Below are 23,979 nucleotides of genomic sequence, written 5' to 3'. Positions count from 1 at the left end.
ATTGCAACAGATTTTTATTATTCATAATTATTTTTTCATGTTGCAATGATCATAAATTTTAAGAATTCTGGCTACCATGAGTCACCATTCATGCTTGTCAGGAATTTCTTTTTTTCTTTTTTTCCTTACACAACATTTAGATGCTCATTATCATCAATATATTTGTAGGCTGTTATTATTCATATCCAACAAAGCCCTTTTGGGGCAGGCAGGGTGACTTCTGAAACCCAGTAATTCTCAAGCCTAATGATAAACTGATGCTCTGCTTAATTTTAGAAAATCAAATTAACTACCTCTGATGAAATGTACGGCAGATTTCACTATGTTAACTGTGTCAGGTTCATGACTCCAGGAAGAGAGAGATGCTTCCTTAGCTCATCACGATGCAGAAAACACTAAAAAAAAAAAAATCCCGTTCCAAAACTGGTGTATCAGGCAAATGCAAGCATTCCCTGGGAAAAAGAAAATGATGAGCAAAAATTGCTTTTTCCTCTTAGTTAGGGAACTGCATTGACACCACCAGCAATTAGAATCATGAGGCAGAGTGTGAAAATTTCAGACCTCATGCAACAAATATACTATTATTTTCATCAGATTAACTTAGTTTTGGTTAATTGCCCACTTCTTATCCAGCTCATGGCAATTTCAGCTCTTCTTGGCACATACTTGAGGTGCCAAGAGCACTTGAAGGGCACCTTCTACTCCTTGAAGTTGTTCCAAGAACAAGGATTTGCTCGATGCTGAGGTATCGGTTGGGCATTTCTGGTGATGCCCTTACTCCCTACAGCTCAGGAACTACTGCCTTTTTCCTGCATGCTTCCATCAGCTAGGTTCTTCAGCCATGTCTGGTATAGAATTCTTTAACTGAGTTGGAAGTGCTGAGCATAGGATCCATCCTCCCTGGTTGCCCTCTTGGCCAGTCCTTCCTGGGTGCTGCCACACCTTCAGGTGTTATCTTTGCAATACCAATCCCTTTCTTCTCCATGCCTCTCTGTACAGGAATTCACTGAGAGGGGATCTCTTCTCTACCTACATTCTCATCTTGTAAGCTCTTCGCCAGATACCAGGCATTGAATAGCCCCCAAATGCTCATGATTCCTAAATGTGGATCAACTTCTAATCTATCCCCTGACTATCAGACTCTAGACTTTCTCAATATCTCTTCTTACATACCTAATTAATGGTTCACATGTTGTGTGTCTAAACAAAAATACTGAGAAACTTCCCAAACCTGCTTCTTTAGAGTTTCCTCATTTCAGTAAACGGCACCTTTATCCACTCTACTCAGTCACTTAGACCTAAGAGTCATCTTCATTTCCTCTTTCTTTCCATTGTTCAGCAATCTCTCAGCAAATGCCAACAACACTGTCTCCAGAATATGGCCTGAATCTGGCCACTTCTCACCATCATCACTGCTTGTGCAAGTCAGTCGAACACCACCACCTGGACACTGTAACTAGTCTCCCAACTTCGACTCATCTTCCTTATACTCTGTTCTCTGCGAGGCAAACAGATGGTCCTAAATCGTAAATCAAATGGTATTGCACTTCGGCTTCAAACCCTCCAGTTACTTTTCACTACACTTAAAACCCAAATTGTGCTGTCCTACAAGCCTCTGTAAGATATGGCCCCTGACTTCCTCACCTACTATTTCATCGTCTTCCTTCTCCCTCCCCCAGGAAGCTCCAGCCACACAGCCTCCTCCTTGTCCTCAAATAGAGCTTATTTATTTGGCTATTAATATTGATTTGTCCTGGTGTTGTAATAAAACATTCTACAGGTAATTTTTTTCTTTTAATCCTCGCAACAGATTTTACATTGGTTACTGAACTAAACTGACTGTTGTTATTTTATATATTAGAATATGCATGAGTGTGTATATATATACAGTGTACAATATATATGCGTACTATAACGTGACAGATCTAGGTGAGAGAAATGTGAGATGAAAAGGAATCACAGCCCAAGTTGGTGCATGGGTGTTCTGTCATAATGTCTGAACCAGGCCTTCTCAAATAGATATATTCGCCACATCACAAAAATTCTGTCACAAACAGTCACTGGGTTTTGGTCAAATTAAGGTGATATCTGACTAGGAAACTACATCTTCTGTCTGCTCCCTACCACTGAACTGCTCTGCTCTCTCTGTGTACATATAGATTCATACTTACATACAAACATACATAAAGAAGGCTGAGCTCTGAAGAACTGACGCTTTCAAATTGTGGTGCTGGAGAAGACTCTTGAGAGTCCTTTGGACCACAAGGAGATTAAGCCAGTCAATCCTAAGGGAAATCAACCATGAATATTCATTGGGAGGACTGATACTGAGATTGGAGTTCCAATCCTTTGGCCACCTGATGTGAAGAGCTAACTAATTGGAAAAGACCCCGATGCTGGGAAAGATGGAAGGCAGGAGAAGAGAAGAGGCAGAGGATGGGATGGTTGAATAGCATCATGAATTCAATGCACATAAACTTGGGCAAACTGCAGGAGATAGTGGGGGACAAGGAAGCCTGGAGTGCTACAGTCCATGGGGTGGCAAAGAGCCAGACACGATTTAGCAGCTGAACAACAGCAATAACATTCACATACCTGGGACGTATGAGAAAGCAACACCTGGGGTGGTGCTCCACCAGGACGATCCATATGCTGGTGGAGACCCCATCCAGTCTCCACCGTATACCTTGGCATTCCTACTGAAGCTGTAAAGAAGCCTTGAATATTTGGAGAACAAAGGAGCCGCACTGTAGTCAGGATGAGCGTTGTGCTAACCAGTACTGCTGTGTTCCCATGCTTGAAACTCACACATCCACTTGTAAAATCTATATATAGTCTTGTCCCTGGACAAGCAATATCACCATCTTCTGGAACTTGTTAGGAATGCAATTTCTCAGGCCATCTCTGAGACCTGCTTAACGAGAAACTACCTTGGTGGGCCCAGCAATTCATGGTTTAACAAACACTGAAGGTGATTTTTGAAAAATACTCAACTTTAAGAGGGCTTCCCTGGTGGCTCAGAGGTTAAAGCGTCTGTCTCCAATGCTGGAGACCTGGGTTCGATCCCTGGGTCGGGAAGATTTAAAAACCACTGAAGGGGCAAGTAACATCTCAATTACTATGATCAGTGTTGACCCCATGCTACAGCATGAGCTCTTGGTGAGCCTGGTTGAATCAGGAGGAGCTAGCAGAAGCGTCAGATCCTTGCCTTGCAAAATGTCCACAGTGATAGTGGGCCTAGGCACCTAGCACAATCCTGGAACTTGCTGGAAGCACCAAATCTCAGGTTCCATAACCCATCCTAGGTCTATTGAATCAGAACCTATAACTAGATCCTCAGTTGGTTAAATTGTGTGTTAAAGTTTAAGAAGTACTGCTATCTTGTACTCTAATTTCAGCCCTCAAAATCAACGCTTGCTCCACTACAGTCATTTAAATATCTTCCACATGAGTTTTGCCCTCTCCATGCATTTCAGTTACTGTTATTTATTTAAAATCTCCATAAGAATCCAACTCAAAATTTTAACAGAAATAAATTGGTTTGTGGACTGAACTTTATACCAATTCCACTCAAGGAAAAACAGCTCAATTTGCAACAAATAGAGAGTATGTATAAAAATATAGTGAAACGCAAACAATATTGCTAAATTATAGCTAGATGCTGTTGGCTGCTCCAGGTTGCTGAGCCAGCACTTCCTTTGTGGAACAAGAGAAGTAAAAGTGTTAAGTTAGTATTAGAACATCTAGCCTAGGACTAAAATTCTGAGCAGGGGGATTCAAAGAAAATTAGAAAAGAAAAGAACTTACCATGACACTTACTATTGTATAAAGCCTGGTCCTGAGAAACAGATGTTATTACAGAGGTAGCCCTGCAGTTGTTCATGGGATGATGCTTTGTGTGTAAATTTGTAGATATCTTTACATCAGCAGAAAGGAAAGACACAGAAAGGGCTTGCTCAGGGGAAGGTATGAAACGAGGGAAGAGGAGGGAGAGGGAATGGCTGAAGGCTCCCACATCAGCTCCTGTGCACTCTGCTGCCGAAGGCCCACACTTCATCACAGTGGCTGCAATGCCTCAGGGGTGGTGGTGGGGCTGTGTAGCATTAGACGGTGTTTGGGGGAAGATGAAGCCTCTCAGGTTTGGAGTATTTCATCAACAGATGAATTTGCCAGTCAGCTGCTGCTGCTAAGTCACGTCAGTCGTGTCCGACTCTCTGCGACCCCAGAGACAGCAGCCCACCAGGCCTCCCCATCCCTGGGATTCTCCAGGCAAGAACACTGGAGTGGGTTGCTATATCCTTCTCCAATGCATGAAAGTGAAAAGTGAAAGTGAAGTTGCTCAGTCGTGTCCGACTCAGCAACCCCATGGATTGAAGCCTACCAGGCTCCTCCATCCATGAGATTTTCCAGGCAAGAGTACTGGAGTGGGGTGCCATTGCCTTCTCCATGCCAGTCAACACTAACACCACATGGCAGTTAATTACAGTGACTGGAGTCCAGAAATCATTAAGCGCATGTGCACAATTAAGTCTCTCTCTTCAGGGGTCCCTACCTGGCCTGTCAAGCATTTCTCAGATGGAAATTGCCAAATGTCTTCATAAGGGGGCCCCAGTTGTTGGTAATGTCATTTGTTTGTAAGAATTCTGAAGAAAACAAAGTAAGATCTTCTTAAATGTAGCAGTTCAACACCCCCAAATGAGTCTGTTTTGGGATCACCTTTGCCTCTCAACTGAGTCTTATCTAACTTCTGAACTTTGGTCAGTTCCCTGCCTGTTTATTGCACAGCCCATCCAGCATCCACTGAGAAGACATTAGCTGAGCTCTTATAATGCACATTGGGGAAAAAAAGCCAAGTAGACAGAGGTGACAAAGTTCAGATGGGAAACTTCCTCATTGGTACAGATGGAAAATAGCAACCACATCACTCACATCCACACAGCTATGCAGCAGCCTTGAAAACCAGGGTCTGGCACACTCAGACAAAATTCAGAAAGCAAAACCTACTGAGGCCTCCAAACACAGGATAATATTGTTTGACCTCCAACAGGAGTCAGTCTAACTAGCCTGATGATTTCCTCTTCATACCCTGGCATCATGACCTTGGGTGTAGTCATGGTCTTGCACAATCAACACAGACTGCACCTCCCTCAATTCAAAAATTACTTGTCAGTTCTCAGCCTATGCCAAGTAATGCCAAAAGCAAGCCATTTTGATCTCCGCAGGCAAACTGCCAGTTAGCTCAGTGTAAAATAATCAGCCAAACTGATGTTTAACTGAACTGACTAGGTGCTTGGTAAGTTTATTTTTTTCTCCCCCTTTTTCTTCTCTGAATTGACAGGTCAAATAAGTCAGAAGAAATTGCTAGCCCCCAGGAGACAAAGCCTAAATTGTTTCTCTGTGCTCTTTCCAAGAAAAGGTTAAAGTCACCCAATACATAGCTCTGTGCCACTTTTGCTGAACTGCTAAAGTCAGTTGCAAGAGAGGCAGGAGAAATCAGTTTTATTTAGAAAAGAATTCATTAGAGTTGACTTTGTACCAGACACTTTTCTAAGCACTTTACTAAATTGAATTAGTTTAGTACTCTTAACTGAGGGGCATTATTAACCCATTTTACAGATGAAGAAATTTATTCACATGGAGCTTAAGTCATTGAGTGATAATCAGCCAGTGGGTGCTAGAGCCAAAATCACTCAAGGCTACCCAGGCTCTTCGCCACTGCACTTCACTCTTTAACCTCAGATCCACTGTAGTCAGATCATTCTTCCAAGTTCACAGGAGCGCCTAGGAATATCCAGAGGTCTGGAATCACTAACCAACTGAAAGTCATGGAGTTCAGTAGTGACCAAAACAGTGAGATAATTTCTCAGAAGAGATCTGATAGGATTATAGCTGCCCTCTTCAAAAAAACACATGTATAATATCATGTGAGAAATGAATCGCCAGTCTAGGTTTGATGCAGGATACAGGATGCTTGGGGCTGGTACACTGGGATGACCCAGAGAGATGGTATGGGGAGGGAGGTGGGAGGGGGTTCAGGATTGGGAACTCATGTACACCTGTGGTGGATTCATGTTGATGTATGGCAAAACCAATACACTATTGTAAAGCAAAATAAAGTTAAAAAAAAAAAAACTGACAGATCATTATTTACAGAATAACCACAAATATTCTGTTTCTCAAAAGGCCAGGCTAGATCAAATGGTGAAAGATGGATGTGACATTTCGCTCATTCTTTTGTTTGCTTTATTTTCTTTCCTTTGTTCAAAATTATTGCGGGTACCACATAGCCGTTAAAAGCATGGTCATCATAGTCAAGCAGGTGTGTGTGTGTGTGTGTGTGTGTGTGTGTGTGTGTGTGGTCCATGTTCCGATGTTTAAAAGCTGCAGTTGCCACATCTTCTTTATCTATGCTTCTATTAAGAACGTTAAAGGGCCTTCCATACCTTGGTACTATGAATAACACTGCAGTGATCATAGATGTGCAGATATCTCTTCAAGATACTCATTTCATTCTCTTTAGGTACATACCCAGGAGTGGGATTGCTGGATCATATGGTAGTTCTGTTTTTAAGTTTTTGAGAAACAGCTATACTGTTTTCCATGATGGCTCTACCACCTTGCATTGCACTGATGTAACGATTCCCTTTTCTCTAAATCTTTGCCAACTGTTGTTGTCAGTTACCTTTTGATCATTGTCATCCTAACACTTGTGAGGTTATATCTCATGGTGAATTTTATTTTCATTTCCCTTTAGATTAGTGATGTTGAACATTTTTTCATATATAATATGAAATAAGCCATTTATATATCTTTAGAAAAATATATATTCTGTGGCATATATATTGTGTGTGTGTATATATATATATGTATATATGTATATATATATATGGAATACTATTAGATTATTAAAAAAGGAAATCCTGCCATTTGTGATAACATGCACAAATTTGAATGGCATTATGCTAAGTGAAATAAGCCAGAGAATGACAAATACTATATGGTTTCATAGAAACACTAGACTGCTGGTTATCGTGGGCTGGGAGAAGGGTAACATAGGTTGATATAAGTCAAAGGGACAAATTTGCAGTTTTAAAAGAATAAGTTCTAAGGATCTGAAGTACCACATGTGACTACAGTTAACATACAATGTTGCCTACCTGAAAGTTGCAAAGAATAGGTCTCAAACCTTCTCACCCCGCCTCCAAACACAAACACAAAAGAAAAAGTTAACTATGTTAATTATGTGAAGTGAAGGTTTTGTTAATTATCTTGCTCTTGATAATTATTCTACAATGGATATCAAATCATCATATTGTATATTTTATATTTATATTTATATAAATTTATATTTATATAAATTTATATTTATATAAATATTTATATTTATATTTATCATATTTATATTTTAAACATATACAACTATATTTGTCAAATTTTCCTCAACACATTTTTTAAAAAATAATAAAATACAAAAGCTTCAATTGCCTTTGGGATGTTATAGCAGTCTCTTATTTTCATTCTCTTGATCTGCCAAGTGGGCCTATCCTTGTACTTACCTCATAGCATTGTGAAAATTAAAATCATGTAAGTAAAATGCCAAGTACAAGGCCTAACTGGACAAAACTGGACAAAAAGTTATTTTTTTCTCTGTTACAGACTTGATGGGAGATAAGACAAATAATACAGGCCTCCGTCAGCAGCCCACGTATATGGGCTTCCCTGGTGGCTCAGAGGTTAAAGCGTCCGCCTGCAGTGCGGGAGACCTGGGATCGATCCCTAGGTCGGGAAGATTCCCTGGAGAAGGAAATGGCAACCCATTCCAGTATTCTTGCCTGGAGAATCCCATGGACGGAGGAGCCTGGTGGGCTATACAGTCCACGGGCCACAAAGAGTCAGACACGACTGAGCGACTTCTCTTTCTTTCCCGTCAGTAGGCAGAAAGAAACTGCAGTACTGAACACCATGATGTGGCCCACAGAGTACCATGGAGACACAGACGATAATTAAGAACCTGAGGAAAGTGGTGAATGTTCCAGAAAGGTGGCAACATCCCATAGGTATTAAAAGAAATCATTTTCTAGTAGACAAAGGAAATAAAAGTAGCAGAAATGTCTTGTGAACATTCAAGTATGCATTTTTTTAAGGTGAATTTGAAACGTAGTGGCAAAAATATACAATTCTTTATCAAGAGAGGATAAGGAAAGAACATTAACTTGGAACTTTCTAACAGATGGAGCCCCTCAGTAGTGGAATAAGGTAGGCTTCTGCTAGGCTCTCATAACTAGGGGGTTAACCAGATATTTGATGGCAGTCCCTCAAAAACTTGTGGTGGAAAGTCTCTCTGAAGGCTTTCTTCCCACCTGAGATATGATTTTGCACAGCTCACTAGGCCATTTTGAATGTTAATCTTATCTTCACAGGGAAAAAAGGATCACATACTCAAGAGGAGAATTAGAGCATCTAATATGAGCTACCAGGGAAGCACCGGAAGCCCAGTTAGCAAAGAATCTGCCCACAACGCAGGATACTAGAGTTCGATCCCTGGGTCAGGAAGATCCCCTGGAGAAGGAAATGGCAACCCACTCTATTATTCTTGCCTGGAAAGTGCTATGGACAGAGGAACCTGGTGGGCTACAGTTCATGGGGTCACAAGAGTTGGACATGACTTAGCGACTAAACCGCAACCATACTATTGTGTGTGCGGATTTAAAAGATTCATCCATTCATACAATGACTGTTCACTGAGTATCTCCCACATGCCAGAAGCACAACAGTGAACAGAACAATATCCCTGTACTCACAGAGCTTATATTCTAGTGATGAGAGGGAAAGAGGATCAGCAGAAACATACATAAATATATAATACATTTTATTTTGCCAAGTGCTATGGGGAAAATAAAGCAGGGAATGGGGCTAAGGAGCACTGTACTAAGGGACTGCAACTTTTCATGGGCTGATCAGAAAAGGACTCTGAAAATGAGAAATTTCAACTGCAGACCGTGAAACCATGAGCCAGAGAAGGAGCAGCCGGAGGTACAGGAGGCCACAAGAGACAGCGGGTCCTGGGCCACGTGGAGGCCAGGTGACTGAATGTCATATCACCAATCTCCTTAGATATTGTTGAGACAGGGCCTAGCATAGCGGTTACTGCAGCCAACAATGAGAAGGTAAATATGGTAGGTCAATTCTAATGAGTTGTTTAGTGGAATGGTGGAGATAAAATCTGATGGGAGTGGGTTTAAGAAAGGATAGAAAGAGAGAAAAAGGAGAGATGAATACAAATAACTCACTGAGGTTTATTTGCTATAAGTGGAGCAGAGGAATGGAGCTGTAGCTAAAGAGGAACATGAGGTCAAGGAATAGGGTTTTATTTTTCTTTCTTTTTTAAGCTGGTAGGCATGATAGCATGAATTTGAACAATCTCCACAAAGAAGAAAACATTAATAGCATGGGAAAGTCAGGGGGCGATTGCTGGAACTTTCCCTTACATAGACGGGAGAGGGTGGGATCCAGTGGGCAAATGGTGTGACCAACCTCAATGAGAAACATAAATATTTCATCCATAGACATAGGAGAGAATGCAGAATAAAATGGGCTCTCGTCCAGAGAGGACAGGAGATGTGATTCTTCCTTTCTGCCTTCTTTTGATGTTTCTAATCAAACAAAGCAAGATTAATAGCAGAGACTTGGTATGAGATAGGGAGTAACTGTGCAAGGTTTAAGAAACAGAGGGAATTTAAAATAGTCCTCTAAGATAGTAGAAGATTGAATGGTCTGGAGCAAGGTCATCAGGCTGCAGCTTGTGAGCCAAATCCAATCCACTGATTATTTTTGTAAATACTTTAGTTGGAAGATAGCCACGCCCATTCATTTTTGTACAGTCTGTGACTGCTTTCCTGCTAGGAGGGCCGAATTGTGACAGAAACCGTATGGCTCCCAAAGCTTAAAATGCTTTCTATTAATATCTGGCCCTTTATAGAAAACATTTTCCAAGCCCTGACCTAGAGAGTTGGATCAGATTTTGAAGCAAAATTCACAAGGCAGCAATCATAACTTGGAAGGGAGACTGGTCAACATGGGTGTTACTGTGTGCACGCATGGAGGTGGGAATGGGAAAGAAAAATCTTCAGACAACTTCAGCTGTTGAGGTATGTGTGTGTAAGAGGAGGACAGCTGGAATTAACCAGGGTGGGTGTTCAGCCAGGCAAACATAATCAGGGAAAGAAGGGTAGAGGGGCTGAAGGAGGATAAAAGGGATGAGTAATGACCTTGGAACTAATGCAGATTAAGTGAGGTCATGAGGGGGAAAAGTGACAGTAAAAATGAGGTATCAGTGGATGCTAAACTTTAGCATGCTTCAAGAAATATTATGCTGCTGCTGCTGCTAAGTCGCGTCAGTCGTGTCCGACTCTCTGCGACCCCATAGACGGCAACCCACCAGGCTACCCCGTCCCTGGGATTCTCCAGGCAAGAACACTGGAGTGGGTTGCCATTTCCTTCTCCAATCCATGAAAGTGCAGAGTGAAAGTGAAGTCGCTCAATCGTGTCTGACTCTTCGTGACCCCATGGACTGTAGCCCACCAGGCTCCTCCGTCCATGGGATTTTCCAGGCAAGAGTACTGGAGTGGGGTGCCATTGCCTTCTCTGCAAGAAATACTATATTTGAGTATTAAAGGGGAAAAGCATTAAAGGCATGAGAAGGAAAAAAATACTTGAATTTAAAATTATGGAGGGGTCACCAGTTTTGAAAAATAAGAAAAGGCAAGTGAACCAGCTTGGTAAAGTGAGGCTAAAAGAAAGCAAATATAATAGTTGCTCCTCAGGAGTATCCCAGACAAATGTAAGAGATTATTTCTAATCTCCTACACCTGAATTTTGCATATGGTACAGCATTTTAATTTGGAAAGCACATTTGGAATGCATGAGCAAGGAAGAACATCCCATGTATGTCTCATTTCCAAGAGATCAGTGAAATTGCATTAGAAAGAGGGAAAATCAAAAACAGGTAGGAGAAAGTATATCAGCCTGCAATGTCTTATTAATAACTCTGTCTCTCCTGGGAAATGGCTCCAGCTAAAAGACACTACCCAGGATTACTGTCCCTGGAATGACTTAGATGACAGATAGAAGGCAGGAACTGCAGAATTGAGTATTTCCCCTCACTGTTAGTGAAATGGAGCACAGGCTGAGTTATGTGAGGTTTCTCAGATCATTCCAAACTAAACACATTTTGTCAGTTTTCAAAATCATAAAGAATGACCCATCTTCCTACCCTTACCCTTGACCCTATGCACATAGCTTTTTCTTTTTTAATCATTGTGTCTCTTACATCAAACATTTTAAGTGGGGAGATCGCTGGTCTTAGCTGACTTTGTCCATGCTTTCCATCCTTCCTGATCCACCTTCAAAGTTATGGACGTGTTCCAAACTGATTAAATGGATCACAGCCTTTGGGAGAGTTCAAAACCAGCTGTTTCCAGTCAATTGTGTTCCTTCCAATTGGAAAGCGATAAATGTAGGGTCTCCCCACCCCTCGCTCTGGAGGCTGACCCTATAGTCAGTGATTGATGATTTGATATTATGCCTTTCAGGCTGCAGTAACATCTCACCCCCACTGAAAGTCCATGAATCTATCGAGATCTCAGGTTAGCCCATCTGCTCACCACAAAACTGCATATGAGTTTATTTTTTAAGTTTAGTTATACATTCTAGGAGACATTTACACATTTATTTTGTTCAATATTTATGGAACACACGCACACAACCCACTGGCTGTGAGGAAATAGAAATGAAAAAGACAATTCCTTGTCCAAGAACATAAAAACTCGGGAGAGAGAGAAATAGACAATAAAAATTGCAATAAGTAGTAAAATAGAAGCAATCTGAAGGAAAATGAAAGAGAGACATCTAACAGACTAGAGCAGGGTTTCTCAGCCTCAGTACTACAGATATTTTGGGCTAGATAAAGATTTGTTATAAGGGCTGTTGTAGAATGTTTAGCAGCAACCCTGACTTCTACCTACGAGATGTCAGTAGCAGCCCATCTGTCCTCCCAAGTTGTGACAATGAAAAATGTCTCTAGACTTTATCAACTGTCCCTAAGAGAATAAGACAGAACTCACATTTGAGAACCACTAAATAAGAGTATCAAAGAAGGCTACGTAGAGGGGGTTATATTACAGCTAGATCTACGCAGATGATACCACTACAACGGCTAAAAGTGAAGAAACTAAAAGAGCCTCTTGATGAGGTTGAAAGAAGAGAGTGGAAAAGCTAGCTTAAAACTCAACATTCAAGAAACTAAGATCATGGCATTCATGGTAAACAGATGGAGTAAAAGCAGAAGTAGTGACAGATTTTATTTTACAGTCTCCCAAATCACTGCAGATGGTGAGTGAAGCCACAAAATTGAAAGATGCTTGCTCCCTGGGGGAAAAGCTCTGACAAACCCAGACCCAGACCGCGTATTCAAAAGCAGAGGCACCACTTTGTTGACAAAGGTCTGTCTAGTCAAATCTGTAGGTTTTCCAGTAGTTGTGTATGGATATAAGAGTTGGATCGTAAAGACGGCTGAGCACTGAAGAACTGCTGCTTTCAAACTGTGGTGCTGGAGAAGACTCTTGAGAGTCCCTTGGACAGCAAGTCAATTCCTCAATAAACAGGATGAACATACAACTTTTTAAGCAAAGGAAACAGTGCGTGAGGAGAGAGCATATTCAGAACTGTTAGTAATTTGGTGCTGATACAACACAAAGAACAGACCAGAGAAGGGTAGACTTCAAAGACAGGTTAAACCTCAATTAACCAAAACATCCATAATTGAAATATATTTTGGCAGTTAAAAAACCAGGCATATATTATCAAATTTACATATGTGGATATTGAAATATATAAACATTTGATTTTATTCTTATTAAATTAGAATCACTGAGAATAAAGCCCAGGAATACACATATATTTAAAAGCTCTTAATTAGGGAATTTTCAGAGCCTGGTTACTCAAAGTTGGGTTCTTGTCAGAAATGCAGAATTTTGTTCAGTTCAGTTCAGTTCAGTCGCTCAGTCATGTCTGTCTCTTTGCGACCCCATGAATCGCAGCACGCCAGGCTTCCCTGTTCATCACCAACTCCCGGAGTTCACTCAGACTCACATCCATCAAGTCCGTGATGCCATCCAGCCATCTCATTCTCTGTCGTCCCCTTCTTCTCCTGCCCCCAATCCCTCCAACCATCAGAGTCTTTTCCAATGAGTCAACTCTTCACATGAGGTGGCCAAAGTACTGGAGTTTCAGCTTTAGCATCATTCCTTCCAAAGAAATCCCAGGGTTGATCTCCTTCAGAATGGACGGGTTGGATCTCCTTACAGTCCAAGGGACTCTCAAGAGTCTTCTCCAACACCACAGTTCAAAAGCATCAATTCTTCGGTGCTCAGCCTTCTTCACAGTCTAACTCTCACATCCATACATGACCACTGGAAAAACCATAGCCTTGACTAGACAGACCTTAGTCGGCAAAGTAATGTCTCTGCTTTTGAATATGCTATCTAGGTTGGTCATAATTTTTCTTTCAAGGAGTAAGCGTCTTTTAATTTCATGGCTGCAATCACCATCTGCAGTGATTTTGGAGCCCCAAAAAATAAAGTCTGACACTGTTTCCACTGTTTCCCCATCTATGTCCCATGAAGTGATGGGAATAGATGCCATGATCTTCGTTTTCTGAATGTTGAGCTTTAAGCCAACTTTTTCACTCTCCTCTTTCACTTTCATCAAGAGGCTTTTTAGCTCCTCTTCACTTTCTGCTGAAAGGGTGGTGTCATCTGTATATCTGAGATTATTGATATTTCTCCCAGCAATCTTGATTCTAGCTTGGGTCTCTTCCAGTCCAGCATTTCTCATGATGTACTCTACATAGAAGTTAAATAAATAGGGTGACAATATACAGCCTTGACGTATTCCTTTTCCTATTTGGAATAAGGCTATTGTTCCATGTCCAGTTTTAACTGTTGCTTCCTGATCTGCATACAGATTTCTCAAGAGGCAGGTTAGGTGGTTTAGTATTCCCATCTCTTTCAGAATTTTCCACAGTTTATTGTGATCCACACAGTCAAAGGCTTTGGCATAGTCAATAAAGCAGAAGTAGATGTTTTTCTGGAACTCTCTTGCTTTTTCCATGATCCAGCAGATGTTGGCAATTTGATCTCTGGTTCCTCCGCCTTTTCTAAAACCAGCTTGAACATCTGGAAGTTCATGGTTTATGTATTGCTGTAGCCTGTCTTGGAGAATTTTGAGCATTACTTTACTAGCATGTGAGATGAGTGCAGTTGTGCGGTAGTTTGAGCATTCTTTGGCATTGCCTTTCTTTGGGATTGGAATGAAAACTGACCTTTTCCAGTCCTGTGGGCACTGCTGAGTTTTCCAAATTTGCTGGCATATTGAGTGCAGCACTTTCACAGCATCATCTTTCAGGGTTTGAAATAGCTCAACTGGAATTTCATCACCTCCACTAGCTTTGTTTGTAGTGATGCTTTCTAAGGCCCACTTGACTTCACATTCCAGGATGTCTGGCTCTAGATGAGTGATCACACCATCGTGATTATCCGGGTCGTGAAGATCCTTTTTGTACAGTTCTGTGTAATCTTGCCATCTCTTCTTAATATCTTCTGCTTCTGTTAGGTCCATACCATTTCTGTCCTTTATTGAGCCCATCTTTGCATGAAATGTTCCCTTGGTATCTCTAATTTTCTTGAAGAGATCTCTAGTCTTTCACATTCTGTTCTTTTCCTCTATTTCTTTGCGTTGATTGCTGAAGAAGGCTTTCTTATCTCTTCTTGCTATTCTTTGGAACTCTGCATTCAGGTGCTTATATCTTTCCTTTTCTCCTTGGTTTTTCGCTTCTCTTCTTTTCACAGCTATTTGTAAGGCTTCCCCAGACAGCCATTTTGCTTTTTTGCATTTCTCTTCCATGGGGATGGTCTTGATCCCTGTCTCCTGTACAATGTCACAAACCTCATTCCATAGTTCATCAGGCACTATATCTATCAGATCCAGGCCCTTAAATCTATTTCTCACTTCCACTGTATAATCATAAGGGATTTGATTTAGGTCATACCTGAATGGTCTTGTGGTTTTCCCTGCTTTCTTCAACTTTGTTACAAACCTACAAAATCAGAATCTGAAATTTCACAAGATCTCCAAATGATTCCTATGTTAAAATTAAAATGCACTGCTCTGGTTTAGAGGATATCTTTTATGAGCACACATAAGTGAGTACCATAAATGACTACCAGAAATACACAGTATGTGTTCAGCATTGTTAATTAAGAAACAAGAGTAATTTATATGAAATCATGCAATATTAGACCACTCTTTTCAAATATATCCCACATAGTAAATTGATAATTTATTAATAATGTAAAATATGATCAGATTCCAACAAATTGTTTGGGAAAGCAAAGGCGGGGTGAAATGTCACCATTGATCATAAAATAAACTATTAGGTCCCCAAACCCAATCCTGACGTAAATCTATATCTCTCAGGATCAAGAAACAATCTCAATATTTTAGAGCCAGTGAAATGCATGAGGAAATTTACTGAATTCTGGAATAATGAAAAGAAATAGACAGATATTAATTTTGAGAGCATTTCACATTTGTCATTCTGGAAAAACATACTTTCATTCAAAGCTGAATTGGAAATTTAACTTACCTGTAGATAGTAGGGGGAGATAGCTTGACTATAAAAATTATCATAATGACCATTTGGAAATCATTTGCAAATTGCTTAGTGCTGACTGCTTTGTTTCATATAAGCAATTGGTGATCACTAGGAATTATTCCATTTTACAGATGGGAAAAAAAAGAAACTGGTTTTAGGTAGGGATGTTCAGGATCTCACGGCTAATAAGCAATAGAGTCTGAACGCAATCCCACATCATGTAAATCCCTACCCCTTGCTTCTGACCACTCCAATTTATTTGTTCTTAACTTTTTATTTTGTGTTGTTATAGCAATTAACAATATTGTGAAAGTTTCAGGTGAACAGCAAAGGGACTCAGCCATACATATATATGATTCCATTTTCCCCCAAACTCCCCTTCCATCGAGGCTGCCATATTATATTGAGCAGAGTTCCATGTGCTATACAGTGGGCCGTTTTTGGATACCCATTTTAAATAGAGCAGTGTGTACATCTCCATTCCAAGTTCCCTAATTATCCCTGCCCCCATCTTTCTCCGCAGAAACCATAAGTCTGTTTTCTAAATCTATGAGATTGTGTCTGTTTTGTAAGTAAGTTCATTTGCATTATTTCTTTTTATATTTCACATATAAGGGATGTCATACGATATTTCTCCTCTGTCAAACTTACTTCACTCAGGATGCTGGCCTCTAGGTCCATCCAAGTTGCTGAATTCAGAAGACCTAAACAGACATTTCCCCAGAAAAGACATACAGATAGCCAAGAGGTACATGAAAAGATGTTCAACATCGCTAATTGTTCAGTTCAGTTCAGTCGCTCAGTCGTGTCTGACTCTTTGCGACCCCATGAATGGCAGCACTCCAGGCCTCCCTGTCCATCACCAACTCCTGGAGTTCACTCACACTCACATCCATCGAGTCAGTGATACCATCCAGCCATCTCATCCTCTGTCGTCTCCTTTTCCTTCTGCCCCCAATTCCTCCCACCATCAGAGTCTTTTCCAATGAGTCAACACTTCACATGAGGTGGCCAAAGTACTGGAGTTTCAGCTTTAGCATCATTCCTTCCAAAGAACACCCAGGGCTGATCTCCTTCAGAATGGATGGGTTGGATCTCCTTGCAGTCGAAGGGACTCTCAAGAGTCCTCTCCAACACCACAGTTCAAAAGCATCAATTCTTCATTACTCAGCCTTCTTCACAGTCCAACTCTCACATTCATACATGACCACTGGAAAAATCATAGCCTTGACTGGATGGACTTTTGTTGGCAAAGTATTGCCTCTGCTTTTGAATATGCTATCTAGGTTGGTCATAACTTTCTTTCCAAGGAGTAAGCATCTTTTAATTTCATGGCTGCAATCACCATCTGCAGTGATTTTGGAGCCCCCAAAAATAAAGTCTGACACTGTTTCCACTGTTTCCCCATCTACCATGATCTTCATTTTCTGAATGTTGAGCTTTAAGCCAACTTTTTCACTCTCCTTTTTCACTTTCATCAAGAGGCTTTTTAGCTCCTCTTCACTTTCTGCCATAAGAGTAGTGTCATCTGCATATCTGAGGTTATTGATATTTCTCCTGGCAATCTTGATTCCAGCTTATGCTTCTTGCAGCCCAGCGTTTCTTATGATGTACTCTGCATATAAGTTAAATAAGCAGGGTGACAATATACAACCTTGACGTATTCCTTTTCCTATTTGGAACCAGTCTGTTCCATGTCCAGTTTTAACTGTTGCTTCCTGATCTGCATACAGATTTCTCAAGAGGCAGGTCAGGTGGTCTGGTATTTCCATCTCTTTCAGAATTTTCTACAGTTTATTGTGATCCACACAGTCAAAGGCTTTGGCATAGTCAATAAAGCAGAAGTAGATGTTTTTCTGGAACTCTCTTGCTTTTTCCATGATCCAGTGGATGTTGGCAATTTGATCTCTTGTTCTTCTGCGTTTTCTGAAACCAGCTTGAACATCAGGAAGTTCACAGTTCACATATTGCTGAAGCCTGGCTTGGAGAATTTTGAGCATTACTTTACTAGCATGTGAGATGAGTGCAGTTGTGCGGTAGTTTGAGCATTCTTTTGCATTGCCTTTCTTTGGGATTGGAATGAAAACTGATCTTTTCCAGTCCTGTGGCCACTGCTGAGTTTTCCAAATTTGCTGGCATATTGAGTGCAGCACTTTCACAGCACCATCTTTCAGGATTTGAAACAGCTCAACTGGAATTCCATCACCTCCACTAGCTTTGTTTGTAGTGATGCTTTCTAAGGCGCACTTGACTTCACATTCCAGGATGTCTGGCTCTAGGTGAGTGATCGTACCATCATGATTATCTTGGTCATGAAGATCTTTTTTGTACAATTCTTCCGTGTATCCTTGCCACCTCTTCTTAATATCTTCTGCTTCTGTTAGGTCCATACCATTTCTGTCTTTTATCGAGCCTATCTTTGCATGAAATATTCCCTTGGTATCTCTAATTTTCTTGAAGAGATCTCTAGTCTTTCCCATTCTGTTGTTTTCCTCTATTTCTTTGCATTGATCACTGAGGAAGGCTTTCTTATCTTTTCTTGCTATTCTTTGGAACTCTGCATTCAAATGAGTATATCTTTCCTTTTCTCCTTTGCTTTTCGCTTCTCTTCTTTTCACAGCTATTTGTAAGACCTCCCCAGACAGCCATTTTGCTTTTTTGGATTTCTTTTCCATGGGGATAGTCTTGATCCCTGTCTCCTGTACAATGTCACGAACCTCAGTCCATAGTTCATAGTTTATCAGGCACTCTATCAATTATCAATTAGTTTTGCTAATTGTTAGAGAAATGCAAATCAAAACTACAATGACGTATCACCTCACACCAATCAAAATGACAATCATCAAAAAATCCACAAACAAGAAATGCTGGAGAGGGTGTAGAGAAAAGGGAACCCTCCTATAGTGTTGGTGAAGTGAAGTGAAAATATCTCAGTTGCGTCCGACTCTTTGCAACCCCATGGACTATACAGTCTATGGAATTCTCCTGGCCAGAAGACTGTATTGTGTAGCCTTTTCATTCTCCAGGGGATGTTCCCAACTCAGGGATTGAACCCAGGTCTCTGGCATTGCATGTGGATTCTCTACCAGCTGAGCCACAAGGGAAGACCATACTGCTGGTGGGAATGTAAATTTGTACAGTCACTATGGAGAACAGTAAGGTGGTTCCTTAAAAAACTGACCTTTCTATTTTAAATGAATTTGAGCAAACTCCAGTGGTTGATGATGGATAGGGAAGTTTGACATGCTGCAGTCCATGGGCTCACAGAGTTGGACATGACTGAGCAACTGAACTGACTAATTTAAATGTAAATGTAAGAAAACACATATTCAAACCCAAGCCATACCACTCTGCAGGCTTAATCATAAATCACAAAATGCCTGTTTATTTCTCCATCTGTAGTAAAAAACAGTAATATATCATGAACTGTGAACTTCCAGGTGTTCAATCTGGTTTTAGAAAAGTCAGAGGAACCAGAGATCAAATTGCCAGCATCCACTGAATCATGGAAAAAGCAAGACAATTCCAGAAAAACATCTATTTCTGCTTTATTGACTATGGCAAAGCCTTTGACTGTGTGGATCACAATAAACTGTGGAAAATTCTGAAAGAGATGGGAATACCAGACCACCTGACCTGCCTCTTGAGAAATCTGTATGCAGGCCAGGAAGCAACAGTTAGAACAGGACATGGAACAACAGACTGGTTCCAAATAGGAAAAGGAGTACATCAAGGCTGTATATTGTCACTCTGTTTACTTAATTAATATACAGAGTACATCATGAGAATCGCTGGGCTGGAAGAAGCACAAGCTAGAATCAAGATTGCAGGGAGAAATCTCAATAACCTCAGATATGCAGATGACACCATCCTTATGGCAGAAAGTGAAGAGGAAATAAAGAGTCTCTTGATGAAAGTGAAAGAGAGTGAAAAAGTTGGCTTAAAGTTCAGCATTCAGAAAATGCAGATCATGGAATCTGGTCCTATCACTTCATGTGAAATAGATGAGGAAACAGTGGAAACAGTGTCAGACTTTATTTTGGGGGGCTCCAAAATCACTGAAGATGGTGATTGCTGCTGCTGCTGCTGCTGCCAAGTCGCTTCAGTTGTGTCCGACTCTGTGTGACCCCATAGACGGCAGCCCACCAGGCTCCCCCGTCCCTGGGATTCTCCAGGCAAGAACACTGGAGTGGGTTGCCATTTGTTTCTCCAATTGCAGCCATGAAATTAAAAGACGCTTACTCCTTGGAAGGAAAGTTATGACCAACCTAGATAGCATATTCAAAAGCAGAGACAATACTTTGCCAACAAAGGTCCATCTAGTCAAGGCTATGGTTTTTCCAGTTGTCATGTATGGAGGTGAGAGTTGGACTGTGAAGAAAGCTGGGCACCGAAGAACAGATGCTCTTGAACTGTGGTGTTGGAGAAGACTCTTGAGAGTCCCTTGGACTGCAAGGAGATCCAACCAATCCACCCTAAAAGAGATCAGTCCTGGGTGTTCATTGGAGGGACTGATGTTGAAGCTGAAACTTCAATACTTTGACCACCTGATGCAGATAGCTGATTCATTTGAAAAGACCTTGATGCTGGGAAAGATTGAGGGCAGGAGGAGAGAGGGACAACAGAGGATGAGATGGTTGGATGGCATCACCAACTCAATGGACATGGGTTTGGGTGTACTCTGGGTGTTGGTGATGAACAGGGAGGCCTGGTGTGCTGCAGTGCATGGGGTCTCAAAGAGTCAGACACAACTGAGCACCTGAACTGAACTGAACCAGGTTTTCATAATTAATTGAGATCAAGTCTGAGCAGTATTAATCCATGCAAAACACAACTGTACAGATTTCAGCCAAGATATAGGATCTGTTTATAGAGAAATTTTGTTTCACTTGCCTCCTTCACTGCAAACATACACAAAATTTTAAGAGATGTGAAGAAGAAAATAAGGTTGTGATGATAAGCAGCTCAATGAACCCTAAAAGGGAATGGAAACACACAGAGGTAAACAAGAGCCCATTTTTAGGTTTGTATTCGGGATCCAAAACAGGAAGAAGGTTCCAGGAGTTCATATGCACTGGACAGCGTGTGCCCTACCTGTAACAGAACAGAGGAACTTGTGTTGTTGCTCATTGGTTCTCTAAGCATCACTGAAGGCCACCAGGAAAGCTGACTCCTGAATAGAACCATGACCATAGTCATGAGTTAGTTGTTAAGCAGAATGGAGATCATGATCTCACAGGAGAAAACAGACTAATTCATGGGCACATGAAAGTCATTCAGTCATGTCTGACTCTGAGACCCCATGGACTGTCACCCACCAGGCTCTTCTCTCCGTGGAACTCTCCAGGCTAGAATACTGGAGTGAGTATTTCCTTCTCCAGGGAATCTTCCCAACCCATGGGTGTCTCCCGCAGCGGAAGCAGATTCTTTACCATCTGAGCCACCAGGGAAGGAATTCATGGGTACACTCTGATGCAACGCTTTCATACTCAAGAAATGTTTTGAGCTGTCATCTTAAAATTCTACCTAAGGTGGGAGTGAAGGGTTGAACAGAGAAGTGATCACTCCAAATTTGCTAGACATAAGCATGAGTGTATGCATAAAAAGAAAAGGTAAATTTCTAGCCAGTACAAGCTTCTACAAGTGTTACTGGAGGAAAATAATATTGGCCAGCAGAAATTTCAAGGGTTCCAGGTCCTTCAAGACCCAGTCCAGTGCAGTCTCCTCTAAGTAATCTCCTACTTCCTCAGTTCCAACCTATTCTGCTTTGAGCAGGGTAAGCATTTTAATTAGGAGAGCACCCACGTACGTGTATACTCCCATGATACTGAAGAACCTTGGTACTGTATCAGTAACTCAAGTACTGCCTCAGTTTCCACATTTGTTAGATGGCATGATGATAGCATCTACCATATATATTTGTGACGATTTCACTTGCTAACTCACATAACACACCGAGAGCAATAGAACCCACAGTAGGCACTCTACAAACAGCTGTTCCTTTGACCTTACACAGCTATCTCTGGATAATTGTGATTATCAGACAGAATTGTGTTTTTATCAAATGTGTGTTTCTCAAGGCAAGGAACCATTCTAATCTCTGGAATGTAGTGGTTGGGTAAAGAGGTTAGGCAGCTAGTGAAGTGATTGTGGCAAGTAATAAAATACAATTACCTATAAAAACACACTATGATGGTTTGGAAAAGCACTAAATGATGAGAAAGCTGATACAATAACTCTTGCCGTGATTATCAGCGGCACTGGACAACTCATCCCTCTGCTCTAAGATCTACCATCAATAATATGGTCATACTGAGCTATAAACTTCAAAAATCTCTTTTAGCTCTAAGATCTTATGAAGCTGTACATTATGCATCTAAACTGAAGTTATCATAGATCCTGAAGTGAGTTACCCCACTATTACATAAAACCTTTTGGGCAGTAGATCAAAAACTATACAATGTCAAGGTCTAGAATTCTGGCAGTGAACTTTAAGGAAGAGGAATACATTCAGGTTTTGTTTTACTGTGTGGTTTATACCTGCACTTCACCCACTCATCCTTAAAAAGCAATGAAAAGGACAGATGGGTTTTCAGTCTACATTGAGCTTACAACTTACTGGGGATAGAGAGGAGCTAGAACAAAAAATAATGAAATGTCTGTACATTGTGGTACACAGAATGAGGGAAATAGGGCACTGAAGTCACAAGTCTTAAAGTAGAAAAAAAAAAAAAAAAGAGAGAGAGAGAGACTTCCCTGGAGATACACTGGATAAGACACTGAGCTTCCACTGCAAGGGGCAAGATTGGACTCCTGATCAGGGAACTAAGATCCTGCATGCCAAATGGCACAATCAAAAAAGAAAGGGGGAAGAAATGGAAGTCCTGATGAAGGATAATTTGGGGTGGGGGATGGTGGACCTTTACTTTGAGTTACTGACATTAAACAGAGACTAGGACTGAGGGATAAGGAGACCAAGGGAAAGAGATATCCATGCAATAAAAACAACCAACATCAAAGTCATAAGACTAGAAAGTAGTCAGCACATTGGAAGAAAAAATTTAGTGTGACTGCTGAAAAGGAGTGAGATGGAGAAAGGCAAAAAATGAGCCTGGTGAAAGTTGTGATCTTGGAGTCCCTGGTTAAAAGATTATTATTTAACTTTAAGGATAGAAAATAAATTAAGCCAAAACATTATAGCAAATATTAACTGAGTTCTTAGTATTTGCCAAGTGCTGCCTTAAATGTCTTTTATATATTAATTTACTTAGTCCTCACAACAACCTTATTAGATGGTAACTATATCATCCCATTTTGCAGGTGTGGAGTCTGGACAAAGAAAGATGAGTTGACTTGCTGAAGCTCACACAACCCACACAACCAAGCTGTCTCTAAGACAGATTCATTCCTAGGCAGCCTGCCTACAGACCCTGTGTTCTTAACAATTGTGCCAATAAGATTGTGTTTTCATAACTTGGAGGTTTCAGGTGCTTGATCTGTAGAGACTGAAAGAATTGCAAAAGTGATTTTGATTTCTCTTTTCCCAACCTTATGAAGTAATACTTTCTGACATGATACAGCAAGCAATACATGGAGTGTTCATGAATGCCATGATTTCAGGTCCTTCAAAATTAGTGCACCCTTAAAAGAACAACCCACTGAGCAAGGGGCCTGCTGCTGATATCTGAAAGACTGAGTTTTTAAAACATATCTCATCACACATTTAGCCTGTTTCTTCAGACTCAGTGAAATCAACGTCAGCATAAGCCTGATTGATATTAGTCTGGACTAGTTGTTTTTTTTTTTTTTTCAGTTAAAATAACAACCAGATCCGTAAGCATAAATGCTTAGAGTTCTTTGCACCTCGATTTTCTTCTCTTTGAGATGAGGAAGATTATATATCTCTGTGTAAAGATAGATAATTTAAATAGATAGTAGAGGTATCATAAGAAAAGATATCTAATGGCACTGCTATTATTAATACATCAAATAAACAATAATGGAAATTTCTGTGTATATAGATTATCCCCATTTTACAAAAGAAGATGCTGAGGCACAGTGATTAAGTAACTCATTTAAGGTAACAGAGTTAGTAAATAGTTCTGTCAGAATTCACACCTACTGAATTCATCTTCAGACTCTGTTCTCCAAACTACTTACCCACACTCTCCCTCATGCATATGTTAATTAGCCCTCCTTTACTACTGTCAGAAAAGACTCTTATTGCTTTTGCTTTTCCTATCCTCAAAATACATAGTGTAGCAACA

The sequence above is a fragment of the Capricornis sumatraensis genome, chromosome 7 (assembly GCF_032405125.1).
Source record: "Capricornis sumatraensis isolate serow.1 chromosome 7, serow.2, whole genome shotgun sequence".
In the NCBI taxonomy this organism is placed as follows: Eukaryota; Metazoa; Chordata; class Mammalia; order Artiodactyla; family Bovidae; genus Capricornis; species Capricornis sumatraensis.
The sequence above is the reverse complement of the archived record's forward strand: the minus strand, read 5'-3'. Positions refer to the sequence as shown.